The 18,417-nt window shown below is 37.0% G+C and overlaps 1 long non-coding RNA gene and 1 pseudogene across 1 annotated transcript in view; both read left to right on the plus strand.

Moving 5' to 3' along the window:
• LOC131510202 (uncharacterized) overlaps nt 1-18,417 on the plus strand; it is a 144,891-nt gene that overhangs the window by 10,738 nt on the left and 115,736 nt on the right. Inside the window, exons 3-4 of the long non-coding RNA XR_009260931.1 lie at nt 5,416-5,537; nt 6,516-6,618. This is a non-coding gene — a long non-coding RNA (uncharacterized LOC131510202). The remainder of the gene's footprint in view (nt 1-5,415; nt 5,538-6,515; nt 6,619-18,417) is intronic.
• Nucleotides 17,761-18,353, plus strand: LOC131510194 (ATP synthase subunit d, mitochondrial-like; annotated as a pseudogene).

Raw genomic sequence — 18,417 nt, forward strand, 5'->3', positions numbered from 1 at the left:
TATGTGTCCCTCTAGAGCCCATTCCTGATCTATGCTGATTTCCCTGCTTCTCATCAAGTAACTCATTGTATTATCTTTGGATTATAGGTCAAATTGTATTCTCACAGGCACATAAAAGTGCATAGAGGAACTCTTTTATAAAACAAAGGAAAATCTATATAATTTCATGTTATTTTTATGTCCCAATAGCTATAGGATAATATTCTCTCTGTTTGATTATGTGCTTTATGAATGGTACTTTATAGATGAAACTCTTTCCTTAGAGTCATTTGGTACTAGGTTGACTTAGCTATTAAATACCACCTTTGCTAGAGGTTGAAAAATTAATATCAAGAAAATTTATTATTACTGATTTGCAATCTTCAGAATGTTTTTGTCTTTAGTGACTTCCAGGGGGACAAATCAGTTTCCCTTATTAGGTATATTATTTTGCTTGGGCTGTGTAGCATTGTACCACAAAAGGGGTAGCTTAAGCAACAGAAATTCATTGTTGCCTGGTTCTTGAGGCTAGAAGTCCAAGATCAAGGTGTTGTCAAGGTAATTCCTTCCAATGGCTGTGAGGAAGATAATCGATTACATGCCTCTCTCCTAGCTTGTGGTGGTTTGTTGGTAATCTTTGGTATACGTTGGTTTATAGATGCATCATCCTGATCCCTGTCGTCATCTTCATGTGGTGACCTCCCTGTGTATGTTTCTGTCTTTATGTCCAAAGTTTCCTTATTTATAAAGACACCAGTCATATTGGATTAGAGCCTATCCTAATGACCTCATTTAACTTGATAATCTGCAAAGACCTTATTTCCAAATAAGGTCACATTCACAGGTACTGAGGGTTAGGACTTCAACATATTTTTGGGGGGACACCATTCAACTCATAACAGTAGGCAACTTTTTCTGAGATAATAGATTTGAAAACTCTTTAATAGTGATCAATGTTTGCAGTTTATCAATTCATTGGTACAATTATACGCATGTCTGCCCATAAGTGAGTCAGGTCTGAATATTCTTTTGGAATAGGACTGATTTTACCATAGTATTCTTAAAACACTATAGGAAGAACAGACTGGAGAAGTATTTAGGAAGGATTTCAATAAATGATACAATGGAGTGTCACAGTGTATGGAGCAGATAATGAGCTTTTGGAAATTCAAGTACAAAATCAGTATAGCTGGTGGTATGATGAAGTTGGGATTTAGACAGATATTCAGAGCAAGAGGATGCTATAGAAACAGAGAGGTTATGGGTTGAGGTTCTGTTGTAGGAATGTGTATTTTATGTAGAGTGGGCCATGGTGATAAAGGGAGGCTTTGGGCCAGTTATATTGTGAAGGAATCCTGGCTCTGGCCCTTTAGAGTTAAGGCCAATTTTAATTTTTAAGTTTCAAGAAATTCCTGTAGGATTTATTTTTAATTTTACTCTGTAGACAATTTGAAATATATCATTAACAAGAAAAACATGACCTGTATCCCTACTACCCAGTGCTAGTTGTTATTAACATTTTGGCATCTTGATACAATTCTTATGAAATTCCTGCCATGCTTTTTGATTGAGATTATACCACCTAAATAGTTTACTAAAATAAATCCACACCTGTTTCTAAATATGTATCTGAATTTGAGACCTGTTGGGGAAGAGACCTAATGACCACTGATGATGAATCGGGTCACCATAATTCCATAAACCATTAGGTCAAGACAGTTTTGTCTCATGTGATTTAGTCCTTTGCCTTGTCCTGTTGTCCTTCCTCCTGTCTTTCACACTACTGCCAAGATCTTTTTAATGGTTACATCACTCCTCTGGCTTACCTCCTTTAGTCAGACCAAGGTCCAGCTATTTAGCATAATAGGCATCTCTGTGATCTTTTTCATGCCTTTTTCTTCTCGTTTTATACTTTCCAAAAAGCTTTTAGAATTTCTCAGAATATTGTGTACCCTTTTGCACCTCTATAATTTTTCACCTCTCCCCTGCACTAAGAATGTCTTCTTTCTTTTTGTCCCTCTGTTCAATGGCTGTTATTTTTTAAATACTCATTTCACATGACATTTCTTCTCTAAAGCCTTTATTCTAAGCCAGTTTTCTTTTAGTATCTGTAGCACTTTCTAGAAAACTGGCTATAAACTGATGACAGGGTATCATAGTGACTAATTTCCTTCTTTATCTTTCTTATTTTTTTCTTTTTAAAGAAAGTTTAATTTAAATTCTAGTTGTTAACAGAGTGTAATATTATTTTCGGGTGTACAGTATAGTGATTCAGCACTTCCATACAATACCTGGTGTTCATCAAAACTTGTGCACTCCTTAATCCCCATCACCTATTTCACCTATCCCCCCTCCCATCTCCCCTCTGGTAACCATCAACTTATTTTCTGTAGGTAAGGGTATGTTTCTTGGTTTGCTTCTGTCTCATTTTCTCCTTTGCTTGCTTGTTTTTTTAATTAAATTCCACATATAGTGAAATCATATGGTATTTGTCTTTTGCTGACTGACTTATTTTGCTTAGCATAATCCTCCATTCTATCCATGTTGTTGTAAATGGCAAGATTTCATTTATTTTTCATGACTAAGTAATATTCCATTTGTGTGTGTGTGTGTGTGTGTGTGTGTGTGTGTGTGTGTGTGTATACCACATCTTTTTTCTTTTTTTAGTTTCAAGCCTTAAATACTAGTTACAGTGTTACAGGCTTTAAGTTCCAGTGTTCGTTTCAGGAAAAGGATTTAGTGATTCATCACTTACATATGATACCCAGCACTCATCACAACAAGTGCCTTCCTTAATATTCATCACCCTTTTAACCCATTCCATCACCCACTTCACCTTCAGCAACCCTCAGTTTGTTTTCTATGGCTAGGAGTCTCTTTTATGGTTTGCCTCTCACACCACCTCCCTGACCCATGTTCATCTGTTTGGTTTCGTAAATTCCACATATGAGTGAAATCATATAGTATTTGTCTTTCTCTGACATATTTCATTTAGCATAATACATTCTAGCTTCATCCACATCATTGCAAATGGCAAGATGTCATCCTTTTTGATGGTGAGTAATATTCTATTGTATATATGCACCACAACTTCTTTATCCATTCATCAGTCGATGGACATTTGGGCTGTTTCCATAATTTGGCTGTTGTTGATGCTACTGCTTTAAACATCGAGTTGGGTGTATTCCTTCAAATCAGTATTTTTGTATCCTTTGGGTAAATACCTAGTAGTGCAACTGCTGGATCATAGTGTAGTTCTATTTTTACTTTTTTGAGGAACCTCCACAGTGTTTTCCAGAGTGGCTACACCAGTTTGCATTCCCACCAACCATGTAAGAGGGTTCCCCTTTCTCTGCATCCTTGCCAACATCTGTAGTTTCCTTTGTTATTAATTTTAGCCATTTTACAGGTGTGAAGTGATATCTCATTGTAGTTTTGATTTGCATTTCTCTGATGATGAGTGATGTTGAGCATCTTTTTATGTGTCCGTTAACCATCTGAATGTCTTCTTTGGAAAATGTCTATTCATGTCTTCTGCCCATTTCTTCATTGAATTATTTGTTTTTTTGGGTGTTGAGTTTACTAATAAGTTCTTTATAGATTTTGGATCTGTTAGATGTGTCATTTGCAATTCTCTTCTGCCATTCTGGACGTTGTCTTTCAGTTTTGTTGATTGTTTCCCTTGCTGTGCAGAAGCTTTTTATCTTGATGAAGTCCCGTTAGTTCATGTTTGCTTTTGTTTCTTTTGCCTCAGGAGACATATCTAGTAAGAAGTTGCTGTGGCCAATGTCAAAGAAGTTGCCACCTGTGTTCTCCTCTATGATTTTTATAGTTTCCTGTCTCACATTTAGGTCTTTCATCCCTTTTGAATTTATTTTTGTGTAGGGTGTGAGAAAGTGGTCCAGTTTCATTCTTTTGCATGTCGCTGTCCAGTTTTCTCAACACCATTTGTTGAAGAGACTTTTTTCCTTTGGATATTCTTTCCTGCTTTGTCAAAGATTAGTTGAGAATATAGTCGTGGGTCCATTTCTGGGTTTTCTATTCTGTTCTGTTGGTTGATCTGTGTGTCTGTTTTTATGCCAGTACCATACAGTCTTGATGATTACAGCTTTGTAATATACCTTGAAGTCTGGAATTGTGATGGTTCCAACTTTGCTTTTTCTTTTTCAAGATTGCTTTGGCTATTTGGGTCTTTTGTGGTTCCATACAAATTTCCGGATTGTTTGTTCTAGCTCTGTGAAAAATGCTGTTGGTATTTTGGTGGCTGCATTAAATGTGTAGATTGCTTTGGGTAGTATAGACATTTTTTTTTTTTTTTTGCTTTTTTAACATTTATTTATTTATTTATTTATTTATTTTTTCAATATATGAAATTTAGTATAGACATTTTAACAATATTTGTTCTTCCAACCCGTGAGCATGGATTGTCTTTCCATTTCTTGTGTCATCTCCAATTTCTTTTTTTTTTTTTAATTTTTTTAAAGTTTATTTATTTTGAGAGAGAGCAAGCGGGTTGGGGGCAGAGAGAGAGAGGGGAGAGAGAGAATCCCAAGCAAGCTCTGCACTGTCAGCGCAGAGCCTGACTCAGGGCTTGAACTTACGAACCATGAGACCATGACCCTGAACTGAAATCAAGAGTCAGGCGCTTAACCAACTGAGCCACCCCATCATCTTTAATTTCTTTAATCAGTGTTTTTATAGTTTTCAGAGTCTGCCATCTTTATCTTTTTTACTAGACTGAATTACTTAAGAGCAAGGGTCATGTGTTAGTTATGTTAGTATATATAGCACTTGGCATTGTACCTAGTAGGTGTTTGAGCAAAATGTTTGCTGAATAAGTAAACAATCTTGTGTTTTCATCTAATATTGTCTTGCCAGGAATAGAACTATAGCAAGAATAAGTGGTATTTTGATAAGGGAATAAGATGACTAGTTCATTTCAAGTTATCAAGCCATTATTAGGCATTTACAGTTGTGAGGTATTCTGCTGGGCATTGTGGAAATGGGAGACTAAACTGAAGGAGAACTTTAGGGGCACCTGGGTGGCTCATTGAGTTGGGTGTCTGACCTCGGCTCAGGTCATGATTTCACAGTTCATGAGTTTGAGCCCTGCATCGGGCTCTGTGTTGATAGCTCAGAGCCTGGAGCCTGCTTCAGATCTGTGTCTCCCTCTCTTTCTGCCCCTCCCCCACTGACGCTCTGTTTCTCTCCATCTCTCAAAAATGAATAAATGTTAAAAAATTGAAAAAAAAATAATGAAGGAGAACTTTAAGAGTTTGCAGCCTAGTGGAGAACTTCCAGTTTTGGTGAGTTGGTGGGGAATCACGGTAAGAAATACAGTGAAGACTGGTTAAGGGGACCGACCCACTGAAATAGAATTGTGAGTGGAAACGGTTGTATAGTGACTTTAAATTAACAAAGTTTATTTGGTTACAGGTGGCATTGGGCCTGCATCACAGGTTGTAGCAGATGTTCTCAACATTTCTATCGAGACTTCCTTATATCCACTTGCAAGAGGAGCCCAAGAGCCTCATCCCTGTGGTAGCTACCATTCTCTGGTATGATGCTGTGCTTTCTATTTCACCCTTCATATTCTCGCTGTTTGTTATTGCAAACAGTTATGTAGAACTGGAAGTGGAATGTTTTAATAATACTGCTATTGTGATTTCTTTGAGGTTGTGTATTATGCTTTGTTATTCTTACACCTGTTCACAGAAACCCCAAATAGTGAGTGCCTTGCTCATTGTAGATGCTTAGCATTGTGTTTTTGTTTGAATTGTATCTAGTTGTAAGTAGCTCCTTATTGATTATTAACAGATGCTAATCTAATTTTTATTCCTTTCAATAATAAAGAAGCACATAACATCAACTTTACTTAAACACTATGTCTTCAGGTAATGTTGAACCAACTTCTTAACTCTTATGAAGGAGATTCATCTGGTAACTAATAAAATTCCATATCAGGAATATTTAATTACAAACTTCTGTTTTAACATGAATAAACACTATAGCTAGTAATGAAAGTATTTTTTCTTCATAAAAAATGGAAGTATTTTTCAGGATTTTAGGAAATGTCACAGTAATTTTGGCTGTAGTCATACTGAATTTAATGCTATTGAAAATGTTGCTAACATTAACAAAAATATTCTGTAATTTCCTCAGTTATTGCTACTGGTGATGAGGGATGTAAAGTTGGCATGCTTTCATGTTTTGAGCATTTTCATTATACACTTTTGATTTTACATGTCAGAAGCAATCTTTGTTTTAGGTAAGACAGCTGAGAACATTTTTACTCAGGAATAGAGGTCAGCCTTTGACTGTTTGTATTTTTAGGTCAGGGAAAGATCAAATAAAATGAATGAGAGTAAATACATGTACAATTTTGTATGTAAGTATTATAAAATATATATATTTCTCTGACTTTGTTTTTAGTTCATTAAAACATAGTGGCTTGGGACCAAGGCATAGGTTTCATTTCTATGTTAATAATTTTATTTTGTTATTTTCTGTGACCACTGGTAACACTCATCTTGCAGATATAAGCTGTTGTTCACCAGGGAGCTTTGGCAAGAGAATTGGCCAGATCAGCGAGTTCATCTCCCTTGGGGAAAAACAACGTGAAGCTCATCTCTGTTGAAGGTGAGTCAGTGTCATCTTCACACAGGAAAGATCACACTAGTGTTATTTGATGTTTTCAGCATTATCAAGCAATAGTTTGGTTTAAACTTTGTTTTATGGGATGTTAAACCATCATGCTTTATTACTAGAGTGTAGTGAAGATTCACACAGAAATCAACCTGACAATGAAAAGGGGTGGAAGTGACAGTTTGGTGTTTATGAATATACCTAAAAGTAGTAGGGGTACTCTTTCTTTTCTTTCTTTTATTTTTTTAAAGTTTATTTATTTTTAAGGATAATCTCTATATCCAGTGTGGGGCTCGAACTTGACCTCAAGATCAAGAGTCACATGCTCTTCCAAGTGAGCCAGCCAGGTGCCCCAATTTGAGTACTCTTTCTCACCTCCATTCTTATTTCCATATAACACATGCTAGCTAACTTATAATTCTTGACTTTTATTTGAATGAATATTGGCTAGAACAGAATCACATATGTTACTTATTTATTTTAAAATATATTACTGATTTCAGGGGCGCCTGGGTGGCTCAGTTGGTTAAGCATCCAACTTCGGCTCAGGTCATGATCTTGTGGTTTGTGGGTTTGAGCCCCGTATTGGGCTCTGTGCTGACAGCTTGGAGCCTGCTTTGGATTTTGTGTCTTCCTCTCTCTCTGGCCCTCCCCCAACTCATGCTCTGTCTCTTTCTGCTCTCAAGAATAAATAAACATTAAAAAATTTATATAAAACGTAAAATATATTACTAATTTCAGGAAATTTCAGATAACTGCAGTATCAATGTCTCGTCTGTTTTCAAATACATTATTTGGTCTTTCAACTGGTAGCCGTTGTTGATGCTTGCCACAGGCTTTCTTTCCTAGATATATAGTGGATGACCATATATGTTTAATATTATTACAAGGGGTAGTAGTGTATCTAATAGCAATCTGTAATTCAGGTCATTATTATTTAATGCATATTCATTAATCATTACTTCACTTTACGAATTACATTTGTGATTTGACCTAACCCTTCCTAACCATGATGTTTGTGTGTGTGTCTGCATGTGTGTACCATTGTATGTAAGTAACTTGATAACAGTTACCGATGTTGCTTTGGCCCTCTTTACTCAAGTTGTTTTCACTTGAATCATCACCAATGTCAGGTTGTCAAAGTAAATTTTCTTTTACAGTTCTGCTTTAGTACTATTCTATCTTTTTTGTTGTCACTGTTCCCTTTTAATTTTTCTTCTTTTGGGATATAAACAAATTCCAAATCAAAGACTGGTAGGACTGATGCTCACTGACTTCAAAAAACAGGTCTCTCTGTAGGGAGAGGATCTTTACAGGTACATGATGTTCCATGATTATAACCAGCCTTACCATCTATACTAAATGGCTTGTGAAAGGCCACAAAATATAAAAAGGAATAACATGGCACTATATTTGGAGAAAAGGTTTGATTGCATAGTTTTCTTTTCCTCAAAAAGGCACTCAGTATTTTTGTAGGAAGATTGGGCTTTCCCTTCCCATGCCTTATAAGTAGTTATTAAGTATAACTCATTGTGTTTTCAAAAGTCTCATTTCTTGAAAGCATTATTTTAAGATGATTGTGTCAGTATTATTTTTTTCTCATTAGGCCTAGCTCAAACATTTTCAGTTGGACTAGACTTTGGAAATTTCTTTAACATTATAGTGGAATTTAGTGTATAAACTTGAGTTTGTCTTTACTAGAATAATTTCTATTGTAGGTATAGTGATGTGATACTACTTTTTGAATAATTAATAATTATAATTATATAATTGTTATTAAAACTGATGTAATTTGTTCCACTCTAAGTGCTTTTTATATTTTATTATATTTTTACAACAGTTATGTGGGGTAAGAATAATTATCTCAGGTTTATAGACGAGAAAACTTAGAGCCAGAGTTCAATAATTTGTGTAAGGTCAGTGAATGACCAAGGATTTCAGTCCTGAACTATGTGGCCTCAGAACTTCTGCCCAGAGCTCCTATTTTTAAGTGCTGTGTTAAGCTGCTTGAAAGGTTTACTTACGCAACTTGAGAATGCGCTGTTTCACTTTTGAGGCACAGTCTGGCCAGTTCACAGTGATTTTGTACGACTGACTGAGGTACACCAAAATGTATCTGGCTGAAACATTTGCTTTTGTGACTTTATGTAGACACAACGTTGGACAGTCTGCCAGTGTATTGTGTATACTTCATGTTGTGTGTATGCTGCGTGCATGTTATCACGTGTATGGATTCTTGATAATGCTTTCTTGGAAAACTTGCTATAACTTTAGTGACTGCCCCGCTCTTCAAGTAGTAAAATTGTTGTTTAATGTGCAAGTTTGCTAGAGCTGGAGATCCTTGTTCTGGGAGATTATTTACATGTTGAAATAAAGCAGATAGGCTAAAATGGTGATATTAGTTCTCTAACAGGTGTATAATGCAATATGAAATGTTAGTGTGACCATTGTTGAGGAAAGCCATATTACATAAATTGAATAGACATTCTGGAAACCTATGATCCCATGATTTTTCCCTCCACAAACAAGAGAAACCATTGAAGGATTTTAAGGTACAGATTGTGTTCTCTTTAGCATACATACAAGGTTTTCTGTTAGTGGTCCATTCCATGTTGTCTCAAGCTTGCCTCCGGCAGCCCTCTTCCTTACTCCCCCATGTCATGTATACTCCTTACATGTCTACCTCAGTTAAACTGAGAGCCTTATATTTTATATTTATGTACCTTTATATTTTATTGCACTTATTATATCTCTCTAGACTATAGATTTCTTTCTTTTTTAAGGATTATTTATTGATTTATTTATTTTGAGAGAGAGAGAGAGAGAGAGACAGACAGACAGACAGACAGACAGAGAGCATAAGCAGGGGAAGGGCAGAGAGAGGGAGATAGAGAGAGAGAATCCCAAGCAGGCTCTGCACTGTCAGCACAGAGCTCCAAACTCCAGAACCATGAGATCATGACCTCAGCCAAAATCAAGCGTCAGAAGCTTAATCAACTGAACTACTCAGGCACCACTAGACTGTTACATATCTTAATGGCAAGCACAAAGGCTATGTGTTTAATTCATTTTTATATCCCCAGGGTTTAGTACAATTCCTGGTACATATAGATGCTTAATAAGCATTTGTTAAGTGAATGAATTAAACAGATGGGTAACCTACAAGGAAAGAAAAGATTTTCCTCACAGTTGGTGTGATAATGGTGATAAAATGAATTCCAAGGTGGAGTGCTGCTACACTTTTCTGGGATATTCAGTGTTATAAACAGTATTGTTCCTGAAGTCTCACCATAGTCATACTAGCTTCTTAGAGGCAGTATAGTGTATGTCTGCAATTTTGTTATCTTGAACAACTAACCACTTATTGGAAATTTACCCATAAAATGACTGAGCCATTGTCTAGGCACCCCTAAAGTTCTATGTGCTTTAAAACTGTAATTCTTATGTCATGCAATCCTGATTAAAATGGTTATGATGGCCAGTATTATCAGAATGACAGATTCTAACATAGGTTAGTAGTTTTACATTGAGAAAAACACTAATTTATCATATTACCTTTTTAGTTATATGCCGAACTTTGGGTTGATTTATATTTTGTTTATTTATAATTTAATAAGATTATATTAGAGGTCAAATGTTCTTTGGCCATCAGCTTACATTAGTTTTAACTAAGGAAATGTTATACAATGAAGATAGTAAAAGGGAGCTTATGGCTTCTGATATTAACTATATTATGTTAAGTGATTTTATTTGTTTTAGGCTATATAGAAACAACTTATGAAAATGTACTGAATTAAAATTTGCTATGCGGAAACAGCATATTCACTAAATAAATAAAATGAGGTGTGTGTGAAGGGAGTTGGATGGAATGTAATTTTCTTTGCTCAAGCTATAAACAGTAAGACTTTTTAAAAAACGTTTATTTATTTAGTGAGAGAGAGTGTGTGGGGGAGAGACAGAGAGAGTAGGAGAGAGAGAATCTGAAGCAGGCTCCATGCTGACAGTGAAGAGCCTGAAACAAAGCTTGATCCCATGAGCCGTGAGATCATGACCTGAGCTGAAACCAAGAGTCGGACACTTAACTGACTGAGCCACCCAGGCACCCCATACAGTAAGACTTTTAATTTTGTGGGAAGAGACAATTGGAAGATGGCGGCGTAGGAGGACGCTGGGCTCACCGCGCGTCCTGCTGATCACTTAGATTCCACCGACACCTGCCTAAATAACCCAGAAAACCGCCAGAGGATTAGCAGAACAGAGTCTCCAGCGCCAAGCGCAGACGAGAGGCCCACGGAAGAGGGTAGGAAGGGCGGCGAGGCGGTGCACGCTCCACGGACTGGTGGGAGGGAGCCCGGGCGGAGGGGCAGCCTGCAGGCCAAGCAGAGCCCCCGAGTCTGGCTGGCAAAAGCAGAGGGGCCGGACGGACTGTGTTCCGACAGCAAGCACGACTTAGCGTCTGGGAGGTGATAAGTTAACAGCTCTGCTCGGAAAGCGGGAAGGCTGGAGGACAAAGGGAGGGAGAGTTGCTGAGCCCCCGGAGGACAGAGCTCTGTTTGGCGGGGAACAAAGGCGCTCACCAGCGCCATCTCCCTCGCCCATCCCCCAGCCAAAAATCCCAAAGGGAACTAGTTCCTGCCAGGGAACTTGCTTGCTCCGCGCAAATACCCAACGCTGTGCTTCTGCGGATCCATCCCTCCGGCGGGTCTGACTCCATCCCGGTGCCACAGGGCCCCTCCTGAAGTGGATTACCTAATGAGAAGCGAGCTAAGCCTGCCCCTCCTGCCCCTATGCACCTTGCCTACCCACCCCAGCTAATACGCCAGATGCCCAGCACCACAAGCCTGGCAGTGTGCAAGTAGCCCAGACGGGCCACGCCACCCCACAGTGAATCCCGCCCCTAGGAGAGGGGAAGAGAAGGCACACACCAGTCTGACTGTGGCCCCAGCGGTGGGCTGGGGGCAGACATCAGGTCGGACTGCGGCCCCGCCCACCAACTCCAGTTATACACCACAGCACGGGGGAAGTGCCCTGCGGGTCGTCACCACTCCAGGGACTATCCAAAATGACCAAACGGAAGAATTCCCCTCAGAAGAATCTCCAGGAAATAACAACAGCTAATGAACTGATCAAAAAGGATTTAAATAATATAACAGAAAGTGAATTTAGAATAATAGTCATAAAATTAATCGCTGGGCTTGAAAACAGTATCCAGGACAGCAGAGAATCTCTTGCCACAGAGATCAAGGGACTAAGGAACAGTCACGAGGAGCTGAAAAACACTTTAAACGAAATGCAAAACAAAATGGAAACCACGATGGCTCGGATTGAAGAGACAGAGGAGAGAATAGGTGAACTAGAAGATAAAGTTATGGAGAAAGAGGAAGCTGAAAGAAAGAGAGATAAAAAAATCCAGGAGTATGAGGGGAAAATTAGAGAACTAAGTGATACACTAAAAAGAAATAATATACGCATAATTGGTATCCCAGAGGAGGAAGAGAGAGGGAAAGGTGCTGAAGGGGTACTTGAAGAAATTATAGTTGAGAACTTCCCTGAACTGGGGAAGGAAAAAGGCATTGAAATCCAAGAGGCACAGAGAACTCCCTTCAGACGTAACTTGAATCGATCTTCTGCACGACATATCATAGTGAAACTGGCAAAATACAAGGATAAAGAGAAAATTCTGAAAGCAGCAAGGGGTAAACGTGCCCTCACATGTAAAGGGAGACCTATAAGACTCGTGACTGATCTCTCCTTTGAAACTTGGCAGGCCAGAAAGGCTTGGCACGATATCTTCAGTGTGCTAAACAGAAAAAATATGCAGCCGAGAATCCTTTATCCAGCAAGTCTGTCATTTAGAATAGAAGGAGAGATAAAGGTCTTCCCAAACAAACAAAAACTGAAGGAATTTGTCACCACGAAACCAGCCCTACAAGAGATCCTAAGGGGGATCCTGTGAGACAAAGTACCAGAGACATCACTACAAGCATAAAACATACAGACATCACAATGACTCTAAACCCGTATCTTTCTATAATAACACTGAATGTAAATGGATTAAATGCGCCAACCAAAAGACATAGGGTATCAGAATGGATAAAAAAACAAGACCCATCTATTTGCTGTCTACAAGAGACTCATTTGAGATCTGAGGACACCTTTAGATTGAGAGTGAGGGGATGGAGAACTATTTATCATGCTACTGGAAGCCAAAAGAAAGCTGGAGTAGCCATACTTATATCAGACAAACTAGACTTTATTTTTTTATTTTATTTTATTTTATTTTTTAAAATTTTTTTTTTCAACGTTTTTTATTTATTTTTGGGACAGAGAGAGACAGAGCATGAACGGGGGAGGGGCAGAGAGAGAGGGAGACACAGAATTGGAAACAGGCTCCAGGCTCCGAGCCATCAGCCCAGAGCCTGACGCGGGGCTCGAACTCACGGACCGCGAGATCGTGACCTGGCTGAAGTCGGACGCTTAACCGACTGCGCCACCCAGGCGCCCCTAGACTTTAAATTAAAGGCTGTAACAAGAGATGAAGAAGGGCATTATCTAATAATTACAGGGTCTATCCATCAGGAAGAGCTAACAATTATAAATGTCTATGCGCCAAATACCGGAGCCCCCAGATATATAAAACAATTACTCATAAACAAAAGCAACCTTATTGATAATTTTGTGGGAAGACATTAAATACTCTTGTCATTCAACTTGTATATCCTTTAACCTATTTAATAGTCAAAAACTTGTAAGTAAATATGTGTGCTGCTGAGAAACAGTGATAAAAAATGGCAACAAAAGTCGCATAATGAAAAAGAATACTAAAAAAAATTCAGGGATTTTACTGTAGCTCATTATTCACTGCATTTCTGGCAGTCTTCATGATTACAAATCACTTGATTGACTAACTAGACATTTCAAAGTGAATTATGAATCAGGTTCATTTTTTCTGGTTGATAGTTGGCACATGCTGTAACTCTTAAACCTTGTGATATATCAAATTCTTGTAACAGTAATAAGAGATACAATCAACTCTTTATTTTAGGAAAATTATATAGCCTTTTCAAAGAATGAAATGCAGTTGTTAACATTTTAACAACACAGTGTAATCCTTGCTTTTGTATTCCAAAGTGGAATTCACAATGATGACATTATTTTTCAGATTAAAAAAATCTGTAGACTGGTTTTCCATCAGGCATAAGACTCCTATTGATATCAATTCTATAGGCTTCTTGGGCAGTTGCCTGAGCCTTGGTTGTGAAAACAGTTGCATAACTTTCCTTAGTATTTAAAAATGCATGATGAAGGAATTGTATGTTGTTAACATTTTCCTTTGAAGGAAATGCGGTTTTCCCTAAATACCTAATTTGTAATGAGGCCATGATGTTGCATACTTTAAAATGTGGAGCATTTTAATGGTTATTAATAAAAAGGGTCTCTTTTTGAGTTGGGAAAAGGGTCCATAGTGCCTTGAATCTTGAATCTTTCCATTCGTAAAACTTAATCAAGGGGGTAAATTATGCTTTCAAATGCATTCTCTTCTCTTTTGACTTAATAAGAATTCTTCATGCATTACTTCACTGGCAGTTGAGTGGCAGAAAATTCCTATAGTACAACTGCATTTGCTTTAATCCCATCCACTCAAGCAATTGAAAATAAAATGGGTGTTCCTTAATGTGATATATTTAGAATTTGAGAATCTTGCACAAAATTCAGTCATTGCCTTAGTGAGGTTTGTTCATTGAAAATTGTCAGGCATGGGAATGTAGGGCCCCAATTATGTAACGGTGTTGTTATGGATCCCCTTACTAATAAAAAAAAATTACATATGGTAAGGTAGTTGTGTATTTCTTATGAAGACGACATCATCAACGTTCGTGGAAGCTTTGCATATATAACAATCACCGAATTGTGCTGCCATATTTTCCCTTATATAAAAACAGTAATTAGTGTTGCAGCGTTCCATTGCCTTTAACTTACTTTCTTTTATATGTAAGATTTCTTTATAACTAAAAATGGTTTTATTGCTATTCAGTTATTAAAAAATGTTTTATTGCTATTCCACTGTCTTTAAAAATATTTTACAAAATTTTTTTGGTGAATAATATCTATCTACTATTAATTTATATGAAAATGTAGAATAGCAACGTATTATTACACATACTTTTAGAAACACAATTATGAAATTTTTATTTTAATGTTTTGTTTTCTTTGAAATTGTCTAAAGTTTTTAAATTTATGCTTTAGCCACCTTGAAGTTTAATTTTTAATACCCTAACCATTAATTATGTGCCTAGTAGTTAAAATTGCTATTAAACATCTTTTATGAGATTACAGTTTTATTTCTGATTAGGCAGTGAATTGTATATATAATCAATTATTGCATCCATTTAAAAATTATGACCAAAAGATTAATCCTCCATAGATGTTTTTAACAATATAAGCCATCTGGGTATTGGAATTAAGGAATTAGAAATGGAGAGACAGAGGATCAATTTATTAATTATAGAAAAAACTTTAAGTGTTTTATAACTTCAGTAGATTTTGTAGAATGACCATAAGCTCCACTGAGGTAATAGAATACTGCCATTTTCAAGCCTGGTTTGATGGTTTTTACTTTGACATAGCTGTACATTTGGAATCTAGCAGCATCATTGTACTTCTTCATGTAGATTGAGGTAAGCAATATATGATAAAGTGGGCTTTTGCTGCTGTGACCTGGCCATAGGACTTGGGAATAGAAGAAGAGTGGGGTGGAAAGGAGGAGACAAAAAATATGTTTTCAGGCCCCAGAAATGGACTGAATTATTTTGATCATTTGTTTATGTTGATTAAATAAAAGAGATTGCTAGATTGTTTCCATTTTGTGATGTACAACCTGATTGCTTTTCAATTAATTGCTTCCTTTGAACAATTTAACATTAGGACAATCATTGGGAAAGAGAATGGGAGTATCTGGAGATTATAGGGAAACTGAAAGAAAATATTCAAGAAGAAATTTCTGGTATTTGTCTTTCTTGGTAAGTGTATAAAGGGGGTCAGGATGTCCAGTATAAAGAAAATCTGCCAAAGACTTGTGTTCCAGTTTATACTTTAATCCTTGATATTTATTCTGCTTTCCTTATCCCACAAAATGTACAAGACAATAAAATGTGCACTTTTGTAACATGGTCCAGTGTCTCAGATTATGTAATTAAATATGTTGCATTTCTCGAGATCAACATTATGTTGGTGTACCTATTCTAGTTTTTATGTTAAAAGTGACATTTTCTATTTTGGTGATATAAACTGACTTGTTAAATAGCATTGGGTGGGGCGTACCTGGCCCGCTGAGTCAGTGGAGCATGCGACTCTTGATCTTGAGGTTGTGAGTTTGAGCCCCATATTGGGTGTAGAGATTACTTAAAAATAAAATCTTTATAAATAAACAAACAAACAAACAAATAAATAAATAGTACTAGGTATTTTTGGTTAATCCTTCATGGGCCTAGATTTGATAAGGTCTTTATCTTCCTTAGGTGTATGCTAAAGGGTAGAACTACAGATTAATAGGTATGGGGTACACAATTATGGTATCTTTTTTATTACATGAATACTGATATAGTATAAGTGCATTCTGTATGATTTCAGTTGTCTGTGTTGTTGATGTGTTGGATAATCTTTAAAAGAATTGTTTTAGAATCTCCTTTCAGTTGGATTTAATGATGTATGGTTTGATTCTGAGAAATCACTTATTATGCAAGAAGACTCAAGGGACATGAATATTAAAGGTGATAGATGCTGGTTGGCATCTGTAATCTAGGATTGATATCAAAGAAAAAAACATTTTGTTTTAATTAAAACAAAAGGTTGAAGCCAATATATAGTATCATTTGGTGTGTTCTACTTTTGATGTTTATGTAGTACTTTACAGCCTAAAAAAACATCATTCACTTTTATTGGTGTATCACTGAGGGTTCCCCAGAGAAATAGAACTGATAAGATACATATAACATATACATATACACATATATGTTTATGATTTATTTTAAGAAAGTGGCTCACAGACTTGTACAGGCTGCAAGTCTAAAATCTGCAAGGCAGGCTGGCAGGCTGGAAACTGAGGAGATAATGCTGCAGTCTGGAGGCAAAATACCTTCTTGTCCAGGATCATCAATTTTTCTTCTTAAAGTCTTCAACTTATCAGATGAGGCCCACCCACATTATTGAGGATAATGCCTGTTCTTTAAAGTCAACTGATTATAGATAGTATCGACATCTACAGAATACTTTCAGAGCAACACATAGATTAGTGTTTTGTTAAATAATTGGGCACTATATAAATTATAACCAAGTTGACGAATAAAATTAATCATCACAGTTGGCCTTTTTAAAAAGTATTTATGTCACAAGTCACAAAAATGCCTGGGGTCAAGCTATCAAACTGTCACCACAGAACATATTAGGCAACTGCCTTGAAGTGAAAACTATTAATTCCAGAGATAATAGCCAATAGCCATTTGCTCATTAAGAGTTATTAATTGAGTGCTCTCTATGTGCTAGTATTGCAAAAGAATGGCATTCAAAACCACAAATGGACTCTACTTTCACGTATAATGATTATTGTTGATGCTTAGGAAAGAGACAAAGTGGTTGTTAACTCAAAGACAAACCCATTTAACAAAAGCCCAATTTTACTAATTTGCCTTATGCAAATTTTTAGTACATAAACCTTATATCTCAAGATCTAAAATTGTCAATTATCTCTTTAGTTAAATAATTTATATTTGGTACTTTTTTTTTAGAGATTTCTAAGAACACTTTTGGAAATTTTTCATATTTTAGTTCACTGGTTCTGTGGAACTGTTTTTTTTTTTTTAATTTTTTTTAACGTTTATTTTATTTTTGAGACAGGGGGAGACAGCATGAATGGGGGAGGGTCAGAGAGAGAGGGAGACACAGAATCTGAAACAGGCTCCAGGCTCTGAGCTGTCAGCACAGAGCCCAACACGGGGCTCGAACTCACGGAACGTGAGATCATGACCTGAGCCGAAGTTAGATGCCCAACCGACTGAGCCACCCAGGCGCCCCTCTGTGGAACTGTTTTTAAAGCATTGTGTCTTGGTGGGCCAATGGGGTTCAGTGAAGGATCTCAAGATGGCTGGGAAAAAACTTGCTTTAAAAGCCATATACTGAGTAGGTTTTGGGGAGATCATACTCTGACACGAAGGCCATTGTTAACTCCCTGACATCCTGGAATGAGACCCTCACCTCCAGGTGGGCTCTTCTCCCTGAGAATCTACCTGCTCTCAACGGGGCTTACTATAAGACCAGTGTGGTGAAGGCTGGGTAGGTAGATGATTTTAAGAAGTTTAATGCTCTGAAGATTCCTGTGCCAGAGGATAAATATACCATTTAGGTGGATGCTGAAGAAGAAGAAGATGTGAAAAGTTGTGCTGAGTTTTTGTCTCTCTCAAAGGCCAGGATTGAGGAATATGAAAAAGAGCTGGAGAAGATGAAGAACACAATTCCATTTGATCAGATGACCATTGAGGACCTGAATGAAGTCTTCCCAGAAAGCAGATTAGACAAGAAGAAGTATCCCTATTGGCCTCACAAGTCATTCGAAAATGTATAAACTTGAGTTGCGAAGAAAACTCTGGCCCTTATATTATAAATGCTGGACATTAAAAATAATTATATGGTAACAAAAAAATAAAGCACCATGTATTATAATCTAGAAGCAAAAACTCTGTATCAGTTTATATTGCTGTTATGTTTATTGATTATGTGCCATAGTAATAACAAAAATTC

Source organism: Neofelis nebulosa, chromosome 1 (genome assembly GCF_028018385.1).
Source record: "Neofelis nebulosa isolate mNeoNeb1 chromosome 1, mNeoNeb1.pri, whole genome shotgun sequence".
Lineage (NCBI taxonomy): Eukaryota > Metazoa > Chordata > Mammalia > Carnivora > Felidae > Neofelis > Neofelis nebulosa.